The sequence below is a fragment of the Uranotaenia lowii genome, chromosome 2 (genome assembly GCF_029784155.1).
Source record: "Uranotaenia lowii strain MFRU-FL chromosome 2, ASM2978415v1, whole genome shotgun sequence".
In the NCBI taxonomy this organism is placed as follows: Eukaryota; Metazoa; Arthropoda; class Insecta; order Diptera; family Culicidae; genus Uranotaenia; species Uranotaenia lowii.
Window position 1 is genome coordinate 194,408,335 of NC_073692.1, and position 19,298 is coordinate 194,427,632.

The 19,298-nt window shown below is 31.0% G+C and overlaps 1 protein-coding gene across 3 annotated transcripts in view; it reads right to left on the reverse strand.

Annotated features, from left to right (window-relative positions):
• LOC129750167 (cGMP-dependent protein kinase, isozyme 2 forms cD5/T2) overlaps positions 1–19,298 on the reverse strand; it is a 692,362-nt gene that overhangs the window by 626,951 nt on the left and 46,113 nt on the right. For all 3 annotated transcript variants that reach the window (XM_055745419.1, XM_055745416.1, XM_055745417.1), the window contains exon 2: positions 2,305–3,301. The gene's annotated coding sequence lies outside the window, so the exon portion shown is untranslated. The remainder of the gene's footprint in view (positions 1–2,304; positions 3,302–19,298) is intronic.

A 19,298-nucleotide genomic window follows, 5' to 3' on the forward strand; every position in this document is an offset into this window, starting at 1 on the left:
AACTTTCCAGAACTCAGGGTTTTGATAAATTCAAGAATGATCCCCAATTTGGCTCAGTCTATTGTTCAGTAATGTGCATTTTCCATCAACGAATCATCAGTATGATTCAAATATGACTGCTGTTTGTAGTTAACAGTATTGGGAGGTCTTTTTTAATAATAAGCGACATTAATTAGTATGTTACATTTTTTTCGGGGAAATTTTGTAGATTTTTTGCGATGTTACACTCTATACTAAGGTTCCCAGAATTTTTTCAACACGTATCCATGCCGTCAAATCTAGGCTATTTTTTCAAAAATTCTGTAAAATCCGTGCATTTGATTTCAAAATTGACAATAAAAAATCTGAGCAATATCCGGGCAAATTTGGCCAAAACCTTGGAAATAATCAACAAAAATCAGAAAAGAAAATTGAACAGCAAATTTTAAATCGTGTTTTAGGCGGTCAACAACCCTTCATGATTGATTTATAAAACTTGCTAAAAAAATCGTTTTAGACGCACAAATTAAAAATTTTTACTACACAATTTGATTTGATTTGGAAAATTAAGTGAATAAATACGGAGAAAATCCGGCCTTTTTGTTAATGAAATCCAGCCAACTGGACCGGACAGACTTTTCTAAAATTTTGTATCGATTATCCGGATAATCCCAGAAAATTGTGCAATTTGGCAACTTTCTTCTATATCACCTATACTGAAATCAAGGTTAAGAGCCAGTGAATCTGTTTTAAACCTTAACATCAATTAAAAAATGATTTGATCCCAGCCGAAAACATAGATGAAGGAGCCGAAAACAAATTTGCATAAAATAGAACAACAAGATACGTAAGTATTTCAACTTTATCACTACAGTTTCAGCGCACGAGAACACACGGATACGGATATGCAAAAACGCCAAAGGTCATTGCGTTCGATCACGTGAATTTTTGTCCCATCATTCTTTTGTCCAATCGATTCTATCAATGAGAATTAGGTAAGCTCGACGAAAAAAATAGTGACTCTAAATAGCTTACACGAGTGCAAGATTAGTCGATAGATAACTCGCTTCCTCACGTTTGATGATCTGCAGCAGCCCTTGAGGCTGGCTTACCTGTTAAATAGTTAGGCACTTGAAACTGGGTAGGTACAACTAAATAGGTACTCATCGCATCAATCCGGTGAATTAATTCCGTAATCGACACTTAGTGGTAGGAAATGTTCTTGAAGAGGGGGAAATTTCTTCCTTAGACTATTGAATCAACTGTCTATTTTAAGTTTTATACACTCAAAGTAATCCAAAATAAGTTCTGCACAAAAAAAACATAAACGTTCTCACCCTTCATAACAATGTCACTCGTCACAACTGATTAAAAATATCCAACTCGTTTTTTCAGCACATCCATTGCTCGTTTTTTCACACGAATTTCAACAATCGTTCAACAAATTCAACACAAAGTTGTTTCCGTTTTTCTGCTACTGTTGCTGGCAATCAAAATCCATCATCATCCCCAGGGCCCATCCATCGTTGAACAGTTTTTATTTGTAATTTTGCCAAAATTGAGCGAACGAGCAAACTTTTATGGCACGCGCGCTCAACTAAATAGTGTTCCGCACATGTTTGGCTTGGCTGGTTTTTTTTCTTCTAGGTTTTGTTTATTCCGTCCCTGAACGGCACTAAATGGCACAATTAGACAGCTGTCTGGTCCTTGAATTACACTCTCGTCAAGATACACCCCCTCACTTTTGGGTATCACTGTTTTTATTTTCTTGTACTTAAAGGTCACAATTGTGGGTTAAAAGTTTTCTGCAATCCACTGATTTTCGTATTCAGCTTTTGAACACTTTTTTTTGTAGAAAATTCCTTCTTATGATTGAAAGATCACTCCAAACTTCTAGTTGATGAGAGCTTCAAAATTTGTTCCCGAAAATTTAAATACTTTAGTTACGGATTCAATCGTAAAAATCGTTTCTGAAGGGCTTCATATACGATTTCTCTCATTTTGTTCCAAAATATACACATCACATACAGGACCAAATCCTGTAATTTTTTTTAGAGCGAAGAGAACCGAGAACCAAACGTCAGAATCCTTATAGAAAAATGACTTTTAAATATACAGCAGAGCATGATATACGATTTTTCCCCATATATACGATTTCCTGTGAAGAACTTAAACGCTAAAACCCTCAGTACATTTTTTTAATTAACTAGATTCTCAAAGTGCATTGATAAGAGGGATGAAATGTTTGAACGAAACGTCTTCAAGGAGCAAAATAAACAATAAACAGCAACAGGTAGTATAACAAAAACAATAAATAATACGTACCACTTCCTGAAAGAGCCAATCAGCGTGTGTGGCTTGGAGGAGCGTGAAAAACGCACTAAAGCAAAACCCGCGCGGGCTTGTTTTCGTTGAACAATACTCGGGCGAAAACGAGCACAATTTCGGGCCCCGTCTACGATGATGATGTTGTTGTTGTTGTTAATGTTGTCGTCGCCGTTGATTGCGGTGCGGTGGCTGTTTTCTGGTAGTCGTGTAGTAGATTGAGCGACCCTTCGGTTTCCCGATCGTTTCCCGAATATGCACACACTATTAGCAGCCCCTCGTTCGCGTCAGCCGGTATCAACACTATTGCACTATTTTTTTTTGTTTACCCACCACTATTCAGCTATCGCTTATTCACTATTTTTTTTATTACTATTATTGGCACACGTTCAAGTCGTTGTTTTTATTTGCAGCCGGTGATTTCTGTTGACGCTTTTTTTTTTGTTTTCAAGTCGTTGTCAAGTTATCAATTGATATTTTTCTTTACTTTTCTTCGTAGGGTTTCTCGTTTCCACTTATTCTATCACATTCACTTTGGGTCACAACAACAACGATATGATACCCAATTTAGACTCAAGTTGAGATTCTTCCTCGTTTTTTCGCTTCAATCGAATTTAAATTGATCAGCGATCTTCGTTTTTTCCCTCTTATTTCTTTAGACACTCACAATTTTAATTTTTTTTCTGGTTCAATTTATTTCTCCAGCAGACTAGTTGTTGGTGGCAAATTGACGGGACAAAGCTAAAACTATCACAACAGCAATGGCATGCACGAGTTTATCACTCTCTCCCTCAAGTGGTGGCTATTTTTGCTTCTTATTGATTTATATTGACACTAATTTTTCACAATCAATGATAGGCGCTAGAGAGGAGGTTTTCGTTTGTTCGATGAGGCGTTTATTTTTGTTCAAGTTTCCACTTTTTTTCTTGCTAGTTTGTTTCTGATGTTTATTCAATTACTGTTGAGCTTCTGTTTTTGGTGGATCTGTAAACGAAAGCTGTGAAAATAAAGGACAGGAACGTTGAGCACTAATAATTGTGATATAAATTTAACAAGTTGCAAAATAAACACAATCATGACAAGTCCCAAATGTCTATATCGGTGCACTTCGCACAACTGCCAGATTGAAGGTTTCGAGAGAGAATTTTTAACAGAGTGGCTCTGACAAACATTTTGCGATGAGTTTGAGATTTACGAACAATCCAATTTTACTTCAGAAGTTCTAAAACAAAGCTCATGTATGTAATGAATTTGTTATGTTGTAAATAATTGTTTGTTTTCTAATCGACGTTTTTCGGCGAGTTTTAGAAAATAAAAATAAAAACGTTTTTACCAGTTGTCCAGACGTTTCGAGCTACTCTGCCTTTCGCTCCTCTTCAGTGGACAAATTTTCTGGCCTTCGTCTATACTATTTGTTCTGGCTCAAAAAAAAAAAAAAAGAAAAAAAAAAGTTGAAGGCCAGAAAATTTGTCCACTGAAGAGGAGCGAAAGCCAGAGTAGCTCGAAACGTCTGGACAACTGGTAAAAACGTTTTATTTTTATTTTCTAAAACTCGCCGAAAAACGTCGATTAGAAAACAAACAATTCATCGCGGCGATAAATCAAAAATCAACGTTGTAAATAATTATAAGATCGTTAAGAGTTGGACGACTTAGTTCAAGGTGAACTTACAACTTTCTTCGATTGCAGGAGAGTTGTGTAAGATGGTTTTTTCAACTTTCTCTATGTGTGTGTAGGTCATATAGATATTTTATCACGTTTGTGAAATGGACGTGGCTGCAATGGAAAATTAGATGCTTTGTGGCTGTGGCATAAATAATATTGCCACAGGGATACTGGTCCATCGTAAAAGGCCACTTATCCAGTACTTCCCAGGTTAGGATTGTTCGATCTTCTGGAAAAAATCGATTCCCAAGATTGATTCAGCTGAATGGTAACAGAATCGATCCACCTAGATCAGCGGTCAGCAACCTTTTGAGACAGAAGAGCCAAAAATTGCAAATTAAGGAAATTTCCAAGTTTGAAAGAGCCGCACTTCATTTAAGATTCATTGCATTCTGATGTGAACTTAGTTTTATTATCCTTTTTTCACATTGCCACAGATTTTCGTTGTTTTATTGGCAAACAGAAGCGATTTTCTTTCTTCTGAATTTTCAAAACGAGTACAGCTCAGTAACATTGAAATTATGTAGATTTGCTATTGTGGCCTGATAAAATTTATCATTTTAAACTTGGTGCAATTCATTCCAAACACCTATTCCCAGATAAAAAATAGACTTTCGATGTGTTCTGTTTAAATTATAAAAAGATGTATTGAAAATTTTATATCATAAAAATGCATACTTCAAGAGGTAAATGAATTTAAAAAAACATTAAACGACGGTTTGTCACTAATAGTTTTTTCTTCAAATTCCACAAATAAGCCTAATAATTTCAGTTAAGCCGCTACGCTCAGTAAAAACACACGTTTCAAATGGTGGAGTTCTCCCTCCTTTCTTTCTTGCTCCGAGTATTTCTCTGGGCCTGGCTAGTAAAACTACCAAAATGAGCGTGGCGACGAACGTGTTAAAACAACACTAATCAAAATGCAAATATCTCGGAAACGCGTGAATATTTTAGAGTGATGTATTCACAAAAAATATTTTGAAGATTAAAATAAATTAACTCATGGTATTTTTTTCACAAAATTTCACAAATCACAAAGAGATATCTTACAAAGTATGCGGAAAAAACACAAAAATCAAATTTATTAATTTTTTTTTGAAAAAAGTAGTTTTTAGAAAATTGTTGTTTTTCCTCCAAATTTTAAATTCTATAATTTTTTTAGCTTTTATCAATCATAAACACCTTTTTGCACTCAATTAACAAGGTTTGGAAGAAATTTGCAGAATCGTATTGAATGAATTAAGGATTTCAAAAATTATTTTCAACTTTGATGGGCCATAACTTTTATAATACTCAAAATAACAACTTCAAACCTGTTCAGTTGTGCTATTTGAAATAAAATGATATTATTTCTCTGAATCAATAACTGGTACTCTTATTTTAAAATAGTCATGTCTTATAATACGGTTATAATTTTTGTTTTTTTTTTTAAATTACAAGCATTCTGATTCAGCTTTCTGGTTCTCATTTTGATTTCTGGTAAAATAAAAGAAAGGTTTCAAAAATTATATTTTTTGAAAAAGAAAATTGAGGTTTAAATTCTCAATTCTGTTCAAAATCGTTACCCTTTCAAGTTGTTTCTTCTCCATACTAATGAAATCTCCAAAATAATGTCTAAACCTCTGAGTTTCAAATATATCATGTTCTATGAATTATAATCACAAATTCATATTTCAAATTGTGCCGAAATCGATCAAAAAGATTATAACTATATAGGATTCGTTGTATGAATAATTTATTTTAATATTTCAATATTTCACAAAAAAATTCCAAATATTTCAAACAGTCAAGAAAATATTAAAAAAAATACTTTTAATTCTTGACAGATTTGCTGTATTTCAGTGTATCATGGATTTTTGGAATCGTCAGGAATAGATTTATCCGATAATGTAGAAATATACTGAGGTTCGATGTAAGTTTTGAGAGCTATCTCGGATCTTCGTGTACAATTATAAATCTTACATAATAATAGACATCTAACTTTGACTTTGCTTCGCTGTATTTAATTTTTCAACGAACCGATTTTTTAAACTCAAATTTTAGTTTTTTGACGATATTTTGATCATCACATCATAGATCAAACCAAAACCAACATTCTGATAAGGACTCAGAAATCTAAAACAACTTTTTAAACAGTCATGACGTTTTAAAAATAATTGCAGAAACATGATAAAGGAAATAAGTTAATAATCGAAAATGGGATGTAAAAAATGTAAGGAGATACATATATTAAAGTTTATGGAAGAAAATGCATCTTTACCAAATAAAGTTGCTCCTTCGAATAAATACCTAAAAATATTCACATTATATATTAAATTCTAGAATTAGATCCAGCACTCAGTTCCCGGTTTACAAAAATATTTTTAAACAATCTTGAAAATTTTGTTCACTTGAACTCATGTTCAAAATTAGAACGAAGAACTTGAATTTTTGAAAATTTGTGAAATGATTTCATGGATTTGAACATTGAACATTAAGAAAGGGAATTCAATATTTAAAAAAATTTAAAACAAAAATCCCATCTTGGTTTCAAACTGACAAGATAATGTTTATTTGTTCAATAGTATTTTTTTGGTTTCTTTATGAATCCTGGGAATAAATTTCTGAACCGAAGGAAAATTTATGTTGCGCCCGTTTACTTTAGAAAATGTCGAGGATTTTCAAAATTTTTACTCATTGAGCTAAAGAGCCGCAGTTATACATCCAAAGAGCCGCATGCGGTTCGCGAGCCGCAGGTTGCCGACCTATGACCTAGATAATCAATGCAAAAGGATCGATCTCTAGAAGCTCGATCTTTTAAATTTCGGTCAAGTAGGATGCTTCATGCTGAAGTAAATAGTGAAAAACGAAAGGAAAGCAGATAAATTTGAGTATGATAAAATGTATGAGCTATAAAAAATGTATGTTTACAAATTCAACATCAGAATGTTCAACATTTCATGACTTTGATGGAGTAATTATCACATATCATAAATATATGCATTTCTCCATATACGACATCAGTTCAACCATTTTAAGTTAGTTAACTTTTCTCCTTTTAAAAGGTTACAGATTACTACGCTTGGTGCTTTCAATACCACCAATTCAGCCACAGTAACGTGTTCAACTATCGTCTGGAAGGCCCAAGTTTAATTCTTCAAGCATCCAAATTTTTCAAGTATAAGCTTTTTGCCTTTCTTTCAGAAAGGTATAGTTATCGGTCGATTTTGGAGATCATTAATTATGGGTCTTAGATATACCTTTATAGGTACCTATCGAATCAGCTCGTCGAGTTCAGACGATGTCTGTGTATTTGTGTGTATTGGTGTGATTTGTTGTAAACTTTTTTGCATGTTTTTGCGAAACTGGGCAGTACAATAAAAATGATTTTTATCTTAAAAAATTTGTTTTTTTTTCTTCTTCGGTCTATAAAAGAAAGAAAAAATAACAAAATAGTTTGAAAATTAAATTTTCATAGTAATTATCATCAAATCATCACTCCAAAAAACGTGTCAATTGGCCTTGCTAGCCACAACCAGCAATCACTAAAATCAAGATTATCGTATATATGACGTCAAATTATACGTGACGTCATACATACGCGCTTGCTAGCTAAAACTATGGTCCTGTCGATGTGTGGAAGGGAGAACAGATAGGCTTCACTCCCACACAGGTTTAATGTCATCGTGACAGAAACCGTGTGGGAGGAAGACGACAGGTTAAAATTTTCCCGGCCAATGGTTGTATTTTTTTCATTTTAATGGTTCAGATTGAAACCGAACCATTTCAAAAAATTTCGGAACTGAAGCTCCGAATTATTAAACATTAAATGGTTTTCACCAAGGGGTACGACCCCGAAAGTAATGAAGTCGTTGATGAGTAGGTCATGCCCACACTGCAAGGTACGAAAGCGATAGTAACTTCGGCCAACATTATATTCAGAAACAGATTGCTCTGTGAAGGGGAAAACAACACGGGTACGCGGACGATGTATGCACATCCTCTCATCTTCTCACATGCCGTTCGTGCTCAGGAAGCTTCTTCCTAGGCACGAACGACAGGAGAGAATTTCGCCCGTGGAAGCAAATCTAATTAGACAAATGCTACTCAATCCTCTCGAGCTTTAAGCTCTCGGGCAAATTCCCTTTTCGTTCCCTTTTCTCTTCAGATCTAACGATGCGCAATGAAAGCTTTTCGTTCGCATAGAAAAACCTGTGCAATTGTTGCGTTTTGTTGTTGGGGTTGGTGTCTGACGAAAACGGCTTGGGAGTCAATCCAAACAGTGGCGCCACCAAGTCCTCCATAGTAGTGTTTGAAGCATTTCGGATTTTTTTTTTGGAAAAGGCGCATAAATACGAATTAACCATTTTGGCCAGGCTGGCCAAGAACAAATTTACCTAAATTGACAAAATTAACAAAACTGACAAAATTGACAAGATTGACAAAATCGCCAAAACTGAAAAAGTTGACAAAATTGATGAGATTGACAAAATTGACAAGATTAACAAAATTGACAAAACCGACAAAATGACAAAATTGCCCAAATTGACAAAACTTACAAACTTCACCAAATTGACAAAACTGACAAAATTGACAAAATTGACAATATCGACAATTTCGACAAAATCAACAATATTGACACAATTGACAAAATTGACAACATTCACAAGATTGACTTTATTGACAAACTTACAAAATTGACAAGATTGAAAAAAGGGATAAAATAAACAAAATTGACAAAATTGACCAATATGTGAAAACTGACAACATTCACCAATTTGACAAAATAGACAAGATTTACAAAATTGACCAAATTGGCAAAACTGACAAAATTTCACCAAATTGACAAAATGACCAAATTGCCAAAATTGACAAGATTGAATTTTCACAAAAAAATTCACAAAATAGACAAAACTAACAAGATTGACAAGACTGACAAAATTGACAAGATTGACTATTTCGACAAAATCGACAATATTGACACAATTGACAAAATTTACAAAACTGACAGAATTGACAAAATTGAAATGATTGACAAAATTGCCAATATTGACAAAATTTACAAGTTTGTCACAATTGAGAAGATTGACAAAATTGACCAAATTGACAAAATTTAGAAAATTGTAAACATTGACAAGATTAACAAAATTCACAAATCTGAACAAATTTGAAGAAATTGTTTAAATTGACAAAAATGACAAAATTGATTAAATCGACAAAATCGTCAAAATTTACAGAAATCGCAAAATCACAATATTGATTGAATCGACGAAATTGAAAAATTTGACCAAATTGACAAAACTGACAAAATTGACAAAATTGACAAGATTGACAAAATAGACCAAATTAACAAATTTTACAAAATAATTTTAATTGACAAAATTGACAAAATTTATCAAATTGACAAATTTGACAAAATTTACAGAATTGACAAAATTGACAAGATTGAACAAATTGACAAAACTGAATCAAATAAACAAAAATTACAAAACTTATAAAATCGACAAAATCGACAAAATTATCAAAACTAGCAAAATCCATAAAATTGACAATATTGATTAAATCGACAAAATTGGAAAATTTGACATTTTTGACAAATTTGACAAATTTGGCAAATTTGACAAATTTTATCTCCTATAGTTTTTTTTCATCCCCTATAGTTTATTCCGCTTGAGAGCTTCGTTTAACGAAAATCATTTACAAAAGTGATTTTTGTAAACATCCTACCGTTATGGATTAAAACACGCAAAACAAATATGTTTTGAATCTGAAAGAAAGGCTCAAATCCACTGTTAAGTGTATTAAACCGGGTTTTTCATTTAGAGTAGAGGCAATATTTAAGTATGAATTTGAGGAATGTAATAATTAAAATTTTGATAGGTTTGAAGGTTTCGATAAGAAAAAAAAATCTTGAGCTGAGTAAAATGCGGTAGATGCTCAATCCATGGCTGAGTAATCTTCAACTAGCTGTTGTATGGAACTTTCGATTACTTGAGCATTTGATAAAAGTTAAAGTATTCCTCAAGAGTATAGGGGTAAAAATGCCATTTTTTAAGTCGGTGTCTATTACCTTAGTTTCATGGTGGTACTAATAATGAGAAGTAATCTTTCGGAAGATGCAGGTTTCAAAATTCTGCCAGAAATTGAATCTCAAAATCTCCGGAATGAATAAAAAAAAAAAGATCGAAAGATCGAATCGAAAATAAACCGATTTAATCGATTTTTCCAGAGCTAAAGAATCGATCCGAGAAATAGGAAATTTGAATTCAAAAGATCGGTTTTGCCAAGATGGATCCAAGATCGACAAATTTTATCCCAGATACGTTTATCTTACATTTTTGTCTATTGGAAATCAGTGAGGTTGTATAGGGATTTTTTTGTTATTATCTGACAATTTGCGCCGGGGGTGTCTTCGGTTTTTCTCCATAATTTAAATTTTGTTCGTTTCAGCACCAGAAAAAACATGCGTTTTGCAGATTTCTATAACTTTTATATTTCGAGTTAGGTAACGTTTAAGTTTTTTTTTGTAAAAAAATACCCTCTCTTAAAATGCCCATAACTATGTAAATTTTCAACGGAGAATATAAAATAGCACATCAAAACGCATTAAAATTTTACCAGCTATTCAAATAAAATAAAAAAATATATATATAATGATTCTCGGTTAAAAATAAAATAAATATGTGAAAAACAACGTCTAAAAGTACCGTCCACACCACCAACATCTTTGAAACGTATTTCATTGTATAGTACTATTAATTTCACCACTTTCATCTGAAGACACCAAAGTGGGCCAACAACTCCTTTAAGAGTTATGGAAGAAACAGTGAAAATATATCTCTTTTTTAACGTCAAAAACTAACAATTTTCGAACAACTGTACTCACATCTAGGGACTTTTTCTCTTATCGTACGCATGTGCACCGGAAATTAAAAATCTGCAAAATAAACCATTCTATAGAGGAATGAGTTATTTATCTTCTTTTTTAAAAAAATACAAAGGACAATAATACAATATAATCTTTTCTAGGGTATGCTTAAGTATAAACGTTTGTGTAACGCGGACGCGGGCGCAAGAGTACATTATGGTCCTTATTTCTTCAATAACTCTTGAAGGAGTGATTGGTCCCTTTTGGTGTCTTCAGGTGAAAGTTGTAAAACTAATTCGACTAAAAAAATGGTATTTTTTTGCAGATTGTTAATCTCCGGTGCACATGCGCACGATAAGAGAAGCAGTCCCTATATAAGAGTGCAGTTGTTCGAAAAATTTTAGTTTTTGACGTTAAAAAAAGGATTTTTATTGTCACTGTTTCTTTCATAATTCTTAAAGGAGTTGTTTGCCCACTTTGACGTTTTCAGATGAAAGTTGTGAAATTAATAGGACTATAAAATGGAATAGGTTTCAAAAATTTTGGTGGTGCAGATGGTACTTTAAGACGTTTTTTTACATATTTACTATGTTTTATACCGAGAATCATTGTATAATTTTTTTGTTATTTTATTTGAATAGCTGGTAAAATTTTAATGCGTTTTGATGTGACTTTCAGGAAAATCTTAAGACCCACGACACAAATTCTCATATAATAAAAAAAAACCCAGCATTCTAAATTGAAAAAATGGTTTTTATTGAATCTTTCTTTTGTTTTTGTTCAGCTTTTACACATTTCACGGTGTGTTTCTAGAAAATGTTTAAAAGAAAAAAAACAGTAACTCTATTTTTTTCAGAAATTGAAAATTTAGCCTTTTCTGAGTCATTTCCAGGCAAAATTAAAATATTTGGTCGGTGAGTCCCCATATGATTTGTTTTTTTGAAGATTTATAGTCTATATTTAAAAATTTTCAATCTGAAAAATTATTCCAGTGCAATGGAATTGCAATCTTTATCTTTAGAAATTAATTACTTTCTTTTTTATTCAAGTTTTTGTTATTGAAGATTGATGATTTGGATTAAAAAACTTATTTTATATGAACATTTTATTTGAAATTTATTATTTGGAACATCCTTGTTATAATGAGTGTTATTCACATGAAACCTTAATTTACATTCTTGTAAAACTATTTCTGGTTTAATGAAATTTAAAGATAAATGAATAAGAACAGAACCAACATCCTTTGAAAGGTCTCCAATATTAAAAAAAAAAAATTTCAACCTTGTTTTTTGAATTAATTCCACAATACTTGTATGCTTAGATACATAGAAATACGCATTTTAGAAAAAAAAATGTTTGATGATACCACTCGTTTTAGTATTTTTCAATTTCTTTTGCCTAAGATTAAAATTTAAACAAATCTGAGCAGACCAGTTTTCGATAATTCTATCTATAAAATTTAGTTAAAAGTAAAAGTAATTGCACTGAAATCCGTACCTCTTCGGCTACAAAAAAATTAATTTCAAATTACTTTTCCTCATATAAAAGGTGAATAAATTTTCTATCAATCATCTGAAGTTCATTTTTGCGTTAGACTTTATACACTGTTGATAATTTTTAATAGGGGAGATGAGGGCATAACGAGCACCCAGGGCATAATGAGCACTCCTTTTTTCGACATAAGTACGTATTTTCTTAAACAAATTTTCATAAGGACTTGTTTCGTACTACCCATAGTATTAATTTTTCAAAAAAAAAGAAATATCCTTTTCATCTTTACAGAAATATTAAATAAAAACCAACTAGGTTCTCAAGTGACGAAAATATTATAATTTTTGAGCACCACCAAATAAGCCTTTATGTCCTTTAAATCATCTTGATCTGAAATGTATGCACTGCACTGTTTCTCAATTTTCAACATCATAAAATTTTTGATTTTTCACTTTAATCAATTTCAAAATGCTTTTTTACTTTAATTTGTTCACTAGAGGCGAACAGAGCACCTTCAATGAAGGCATAATGAGCATTTTCTACCGGGGAATCTAGCAGCGAATTCAACTCGATGAAGTCAACTGAATAATAGAGCTACAGCTTTGTCTGTCGATTTGGCCTATTGGTAAGATGTCGGAGAGGTAAACAGTAGACTCGAGTTCGATTCCTGTTCGTGGGGATTTTTTTTTTTGCACATACCATTCATAATTGTTTTTTTAATTGTTACATTATACGGCTAATAGCATCAAAGCATCATCCGTCAAACAAAACACCAGAAACATTATGTATGAGCATGTGTTAATTCTTTGAATTCTACAAACAGTCCTAGATTATTTTGTTATTAAATGAATTAAAGATGAAAATTTTTTTTTTCAGGAGAAGTTTCAATTTCATCGACAGTTTTGACCAGATTTTTGCCCTTTTTTTTAGTTTTAATGGATTTCTACGGTTAATTCAAAGTTATGATTCCTATAGGTTTTTACAACAACTGGTAAAAATTGAAGAAATTATGATTTTTTTCCTGTTACATTAATGCTTCATTAATGTTTTTATAAATAATAGAAAAGGACTGCAGTGTTCAGTAGAAAAACTAAAATAAGTATGGGAAGAACAAAACATGATGAATCTAACGCGTTTCAGGCTAGTTCGCTGTCGATCATTTTCAATTCACTTTTGCCAACAATAATGTTGATTTTTGTAAATTTAAGATCGACAAAAAGATATTAATGCATATTTTTTGGATAATTTCAAATTTATCACAGTTTTAGACTAGATTCATCTATTTAAAAAAATCCTAAAAACTTCAGAATTCAATTTAAAATAAAGAATACAAGAGATATTACAAGAGATACAAGAGATTTTTATAATAGTATAGTTGGTTGAGAACTGTATGAGCTAGGATTATTTAACCTTAAAAGTAATGCTTGCTCTTTGAATAAAATGGGAGAATCACAGAGTACAGGAGAGTAACTAAAATCGGGCCTAAAAATAGAAATAAAATGCCTTATAAAACACTTAAGGCTGATAATAATCATTTTATGAAAAGAAAGTAACATGCAGAATTTGAGCAAGATTGAACAGTGAAGTTGAGTTTAATTTAAAAATATTGATAGTTAGAACTAAGGGAAATAGCACTTCTGAAATAAAAAACACTAGAAATTTATGTATATTTGTTAAAGATTTCAAAAAGAAAATTTTGAAAAAAAAAATTTGTATGGGGGGTCACCGACCAAATATTTTAATTTTTGGTGGAAATGAACCGGGAAAAGCTCTACTTTCTGCCCATGCAAAAATTAGCGTTACTGTATTTTTTTCCTTTAACTCCTTCTACGAAATACACCGTGATTTGTTTTGTAAACTTGTAAAAACAACATAAGAAGCTTGAATGTTTAGATTACAGTACTCAGCAATTAGCAAAATTAAAACATTTTCTATTACATACCACAAATGCAAAGTACATGTTTCGCCCTAGTAGAAATTAACCAAAATTATTGCTTCTTTAATCTTCCGGGAATAAGAACTTTAATCTCGAATTTTATAATTGTTCCGTAAACAAGACAATTTTATCAAATTTAGAAGAAAAAAATTGCGATTTCTACAAACTGAAAAGATTCTTTCATTGAAATTTTTTGAAAACTGCTAACTGTATGCACAGTTTTGCAATTGAAAAATAAATCATCACAAATTAAGTTTTGAAACATTTTTTCTAAAAATGGGCTTAATTCACTGCTTCGAATCTTTAAAACAAATTCAGTTTATTTTGGTATTTTTAATCTTTGTTTAAACAGTCGGGCCCGGCCCGATTGACCGGATTTAATTTAAAAATGTCCGGATTTTGCCCGAATTTATTTCCTCTATTTGGCAAATCAAATAATTAAAAAAAATGTAAAACATTGTTATTCATGCTTCGAAAATCGAAAGTTTTGAGCATATTTAAAAAAAAAAATCATGAAAGGTTTTTTCGGAAGCCTTAACTACGATTTAAAGTCTGTCGATAAATATTGATGAAAATGGTTTTTATTTTTTTTCTCTTTATTTTTGTTGAGTAATTTCTGGGGTTTGACAAAATTTTCCCGAATTTTGCTTGGTTTCTATATAAAATTGCCCGGAATTGTCCAGCTCGGATATGTGCAAAAAAAAATTCTGGCAACCTTAGTTTAAATTGAACTCAAAATATTTTAAAATCCTGGAAAAATACGTTTTATTTGTTTTGAATGATAAATGTAGGAAACAAAGGTTTATATGGCAGTAAATAAGAAAAAAAGAAGTTATGATTGGAGGTTGCATTGGTTCGATTAAAAAAAAAACTATTCATCCGATACTATTCAAAAAATAAAAATTCCTTTAATACATTACTTTTTTAAATAGCAGTTATTGATTCAGTGAAATAATAACATTTAAACTCGAATAACACAACTGAACAGGTTTGGAATCGCTATTTTGAGTGTTATAAAAATTATGGCCCATCAATGTGGAAAAATGGTTTTAAAAATTCTTGATTCATTTCCATACGATTTTGCAAATTTCTTCCAAATCTTGTCAATTGGTCGCAGGAAGGTGTTTGTGATTGATTGAGATTAAAAATATAATAATCTAAAGAAATAACAACGATTTTCCAAAAACTACTTTTTTCAAATTTTATTATTGCAATTTTTCCGCATACTTTGTTTGATATCTCACACATACATTAAAAAATCTTAAAAAGAATATCATGGAAAGTGGTCCCTACCGCCCCCTTGGGGGCGTTTAGAGCTTATAGGGGGGCGGTGAGCTAAACTTTGGAATTTGGGGGGCGTTGGAATGGCTCTGGGGGGGCGATGGCATCATTTTAAAATTCACATTTTCACAAATTACGGAACAACTAAGAATTGAAATGACAACGAATACGTTCAATGCCCTGCAACAATGAAACGACTTTGAAGAACTCTGAAACCAAATTATAGCCGGGTTGAGGACAAATATCTGTGAACTCACAGAGTTGGCAAGTGTTTGACTTTCTAAGTCACAATCACAAACAATTTTTTTTTAAATTGTCGAAGATGTCGTATGTATACGATCTGTGTATTTATCTGGTTTTGTGAGTTTATCTTGGATTGTACTTAAAAGCATAAGTTTTGGATGGCAATGTTTTCCGGGTCATATAAACTTGATGAATTTTAAAGTTTATAAAATTTCTGAAAATCTTTAAAATGTATTGTCTAAAAAAATTGCCAAAAAAAAATCCTTCGTTTAGAATCTGTGATAAAAGGCAAAAAGAGAATGCTAACAAGTCAAAGGATCCTTTATTATCAATAGTAGGTTAATGTTTTGTGAATAATTGAAGGAAAATTTATTTAGTAATATTATTAGTAATTTACCAAATTCCAGTCTTGGTGTTTGAGGCTATTTGATTTTGCATTTATTTTGAGTTAAGTCTTGCTACAATTGATGACGTTGACCTTTCGATTTTCTCGAGTCAATTATAACAATTTTTAAATCTGCTACATTGAACTACCATATAATTTCAAAAGCTTATGGTTTCGCAATGATGCGAATAAGCATTCTTTTTAAAGATTTTTCATAAACTCGCTCAAGGGGGCGTTGAGCTAAAAAAATCAATGAAAGGGGGCGGCGAAGGAAAAAAGTTTTAAAACCACTGCTTTAAAATATCAAGCGTTTCCGAGATATTTGGATTTTAAACCAGGTAGGTTTATTCATCCCGAAGATTTTTATTAGTGTTGTTTTAAAATAATACTATGCATGAAAGGGTTAAAGTGATATGTTTCTGCAATATTTTGTAAATTTTCTGCAAGGTTCAAATATGTTTAAAAAAAGGTTGAGATTAATTTGAGAGCACGATTTGATCCTTTATGATTTATTCATCAGATAAAGGATTGTTTTTTAATTATTCTAATTAGCAGAAAATTCTAATTTATATTGTTAAGTACAATTTTGAAATAGTGTTTTCTCAGTAATTTAAGTTTAACAATGTACAAACAATTCAACAATTTTTGTTGATATTTATGATTACGATAAGTGATTATGATTATGATCGAGATAAGTTAAAACAATCTGAAAACAAAAGATCTGAACTTCAAATTATTTCTGTTCTGTTAAACACCAAGAGTCAAATTAGTGAAAAAATGGGCCTAATTTGCTACCTGTAGGTACTTGAACAGTAATGTGAGAACGAAATAAGCATTTAACTGTTTCTTTGTAGCCAGGTTGCCCTAATTTATTCCATAATAACCGATTACACAAGGCAACAATATTCATACTTTGCCAAAGTGCATGGAATACAGGAACTAATTTTGACAAACTTAAGGCCGTTGATTTCGAATATTTATTTAGTTTTTTTCTCTGATAGCTTGAGGTTTTGAGATAACTTTTGAAAATATTTATCATTAAACAAATTTGTGCATTTTTTTTGGCAAAGCTGTAGAATATTTTCAACATTTTAAAAAAAACGTTTTTAACTCAGTGATTATCTTTCCCGAAGACCAAGTGTAATTTTGAAATAAAAAAAAATATTGAAATTTTATATTTGTAATTTTTTTTTTCAAATCTGCAAAAATATTAACTTTTCGCAAAAATGTTTAGTTATTTTAAATTAAATTGAATCTTTGATATTTTTTAAATAAAAAGTAAAATCCGTTTGCAGCTTTCCACGGAATTGTTAAATAAGTAAAATCTTCAATTTCAAATATAAAATGACTTCCTTGAATGATCTCAGTTAGTTTTAATATTATCTATTTGCAGTTATCTTATCTATTTGAATTTCTAAAAACTGTAGAAATTAAATGTTCAAATCAATTAATCTCTAAAACTAGAAAATTTCGGCAAGTTTGAATAAAGGAAAGTAAATTGATTCAAAACCAGCATTATATTTTCATGTAGGTTTAATAGTTTATTAGGTAACAAAGATCGATCCAATTCGATCAATGTAAAACTTCCACACGCCATATATCTCAAATAAGAAATAAATATTTTGACTTCAGGATGCCAAAATCTTAAAAAATCAGCCGTGTTACGTGGAAACAAGAAAAAAAACTCTGAAATTTTTATTTTTAATCATTAAAATGATTGTAAATATTAAAATTTATTTAAAAAAATATAATGTATTTTCTACCATAAAGTTTTGAATAAAAACTTGCGCATTTTATGAATTGGTTGTTGAAAAAAATCTACCTTCTTGGGTGATTGTATTTTTTTTCAGGGATTTTCATCTTATTGGATGATTCATCCCATTAACATTGGGTGATTGTAAATATTTTTTACTTAAACAAGTCATCATTTAGAACAATTTATAACTCATAGATACAGTTCAAGATAACAAATCAATCTGAACATTTTTTTTATTTAAAAATCAAATCCTCAAGAAAATTAAAAAAAAATAGATTCGAAGTTTATATTTCGAGCAAATTTTGTTCTCAGATGACTCTAACGTATTTTCATCATTATTCTAAGCAAAAGCTTGAAAATTGTGACTTTTTAATTTTCTTCTGCAAAGATGTACTGTTCCAAATTGATTGCTATAAGGCTTTTCAATCTCGGGTACACTATAAGAATCGCTGAAATAAATTTCTAAAAATACGTAGTTTATTAGAGTGTAACAAATTATAGGTTCGAATTAACAGTCTCAACCATCTAATTGTTTCAAATATACAAGATTCAAATGATTAAGTTTTCAAACTTTAGTACATAAAAATTGTTTTTTTTTTACAATAAAATAAGTGCTATTTTTAAATTAAGTACTTATGCAAAAATTTATTTGTCACATAATCAGCTATCATTTGAAGGTCAAGTCTCCAGAAAGTTATATTTCTATTGAAATAGTAAAAAAGCTTCTAGAATCCCAAACGATATACACCCTCATTTTCACTTAACCTCTTCTGTCTTCGAACCCATATAGAATGTTTATCATTTTTTAAAACTTATTGTGTTAGAAAACATTTGAAGTTTTTTAGTCTCTCATATACAAATTTACCCATATTTAGCTTTCAGAATGATAGAAAAATAGGAATCCGTATGTGAATCATCATTTTTAAATATTCTTATTTTTTAAAAAGGTTTCTAAACTTAATTTTTCGAAATAATTATCCATAGGCTACCTTCTGCTGCAATGCACAGTGGTCTAGGACGGAACTTTATCGTGACAAAATTAATTTCTAAGATAAGTGATGGACAAATAGTATCTCCAGCAAAAATGCTCACCAAATTATGCGCTTTAATAATCTTAAATAAAAAATTAGGACGTGTCATGTTTGCATGATTTACACTTAAAAACTTTTTCCAGTGAACAGATAGAGCCAAATCGTCTTGCGCAATATTTTAGTCAACAGTTTTTGAGGCAGCATTTCCGAAAACACCACATATTTACGACGATTCGTAAGCTTGTTACAAATCGATTTGTTTAAAGATGAAATGATAGGGTGTGACGAAAATAACAGTATTTCGGCTTTGGTTAAGTGAAGAATGAAATAGGGCACAGTGCACACTGGTATAGAACATC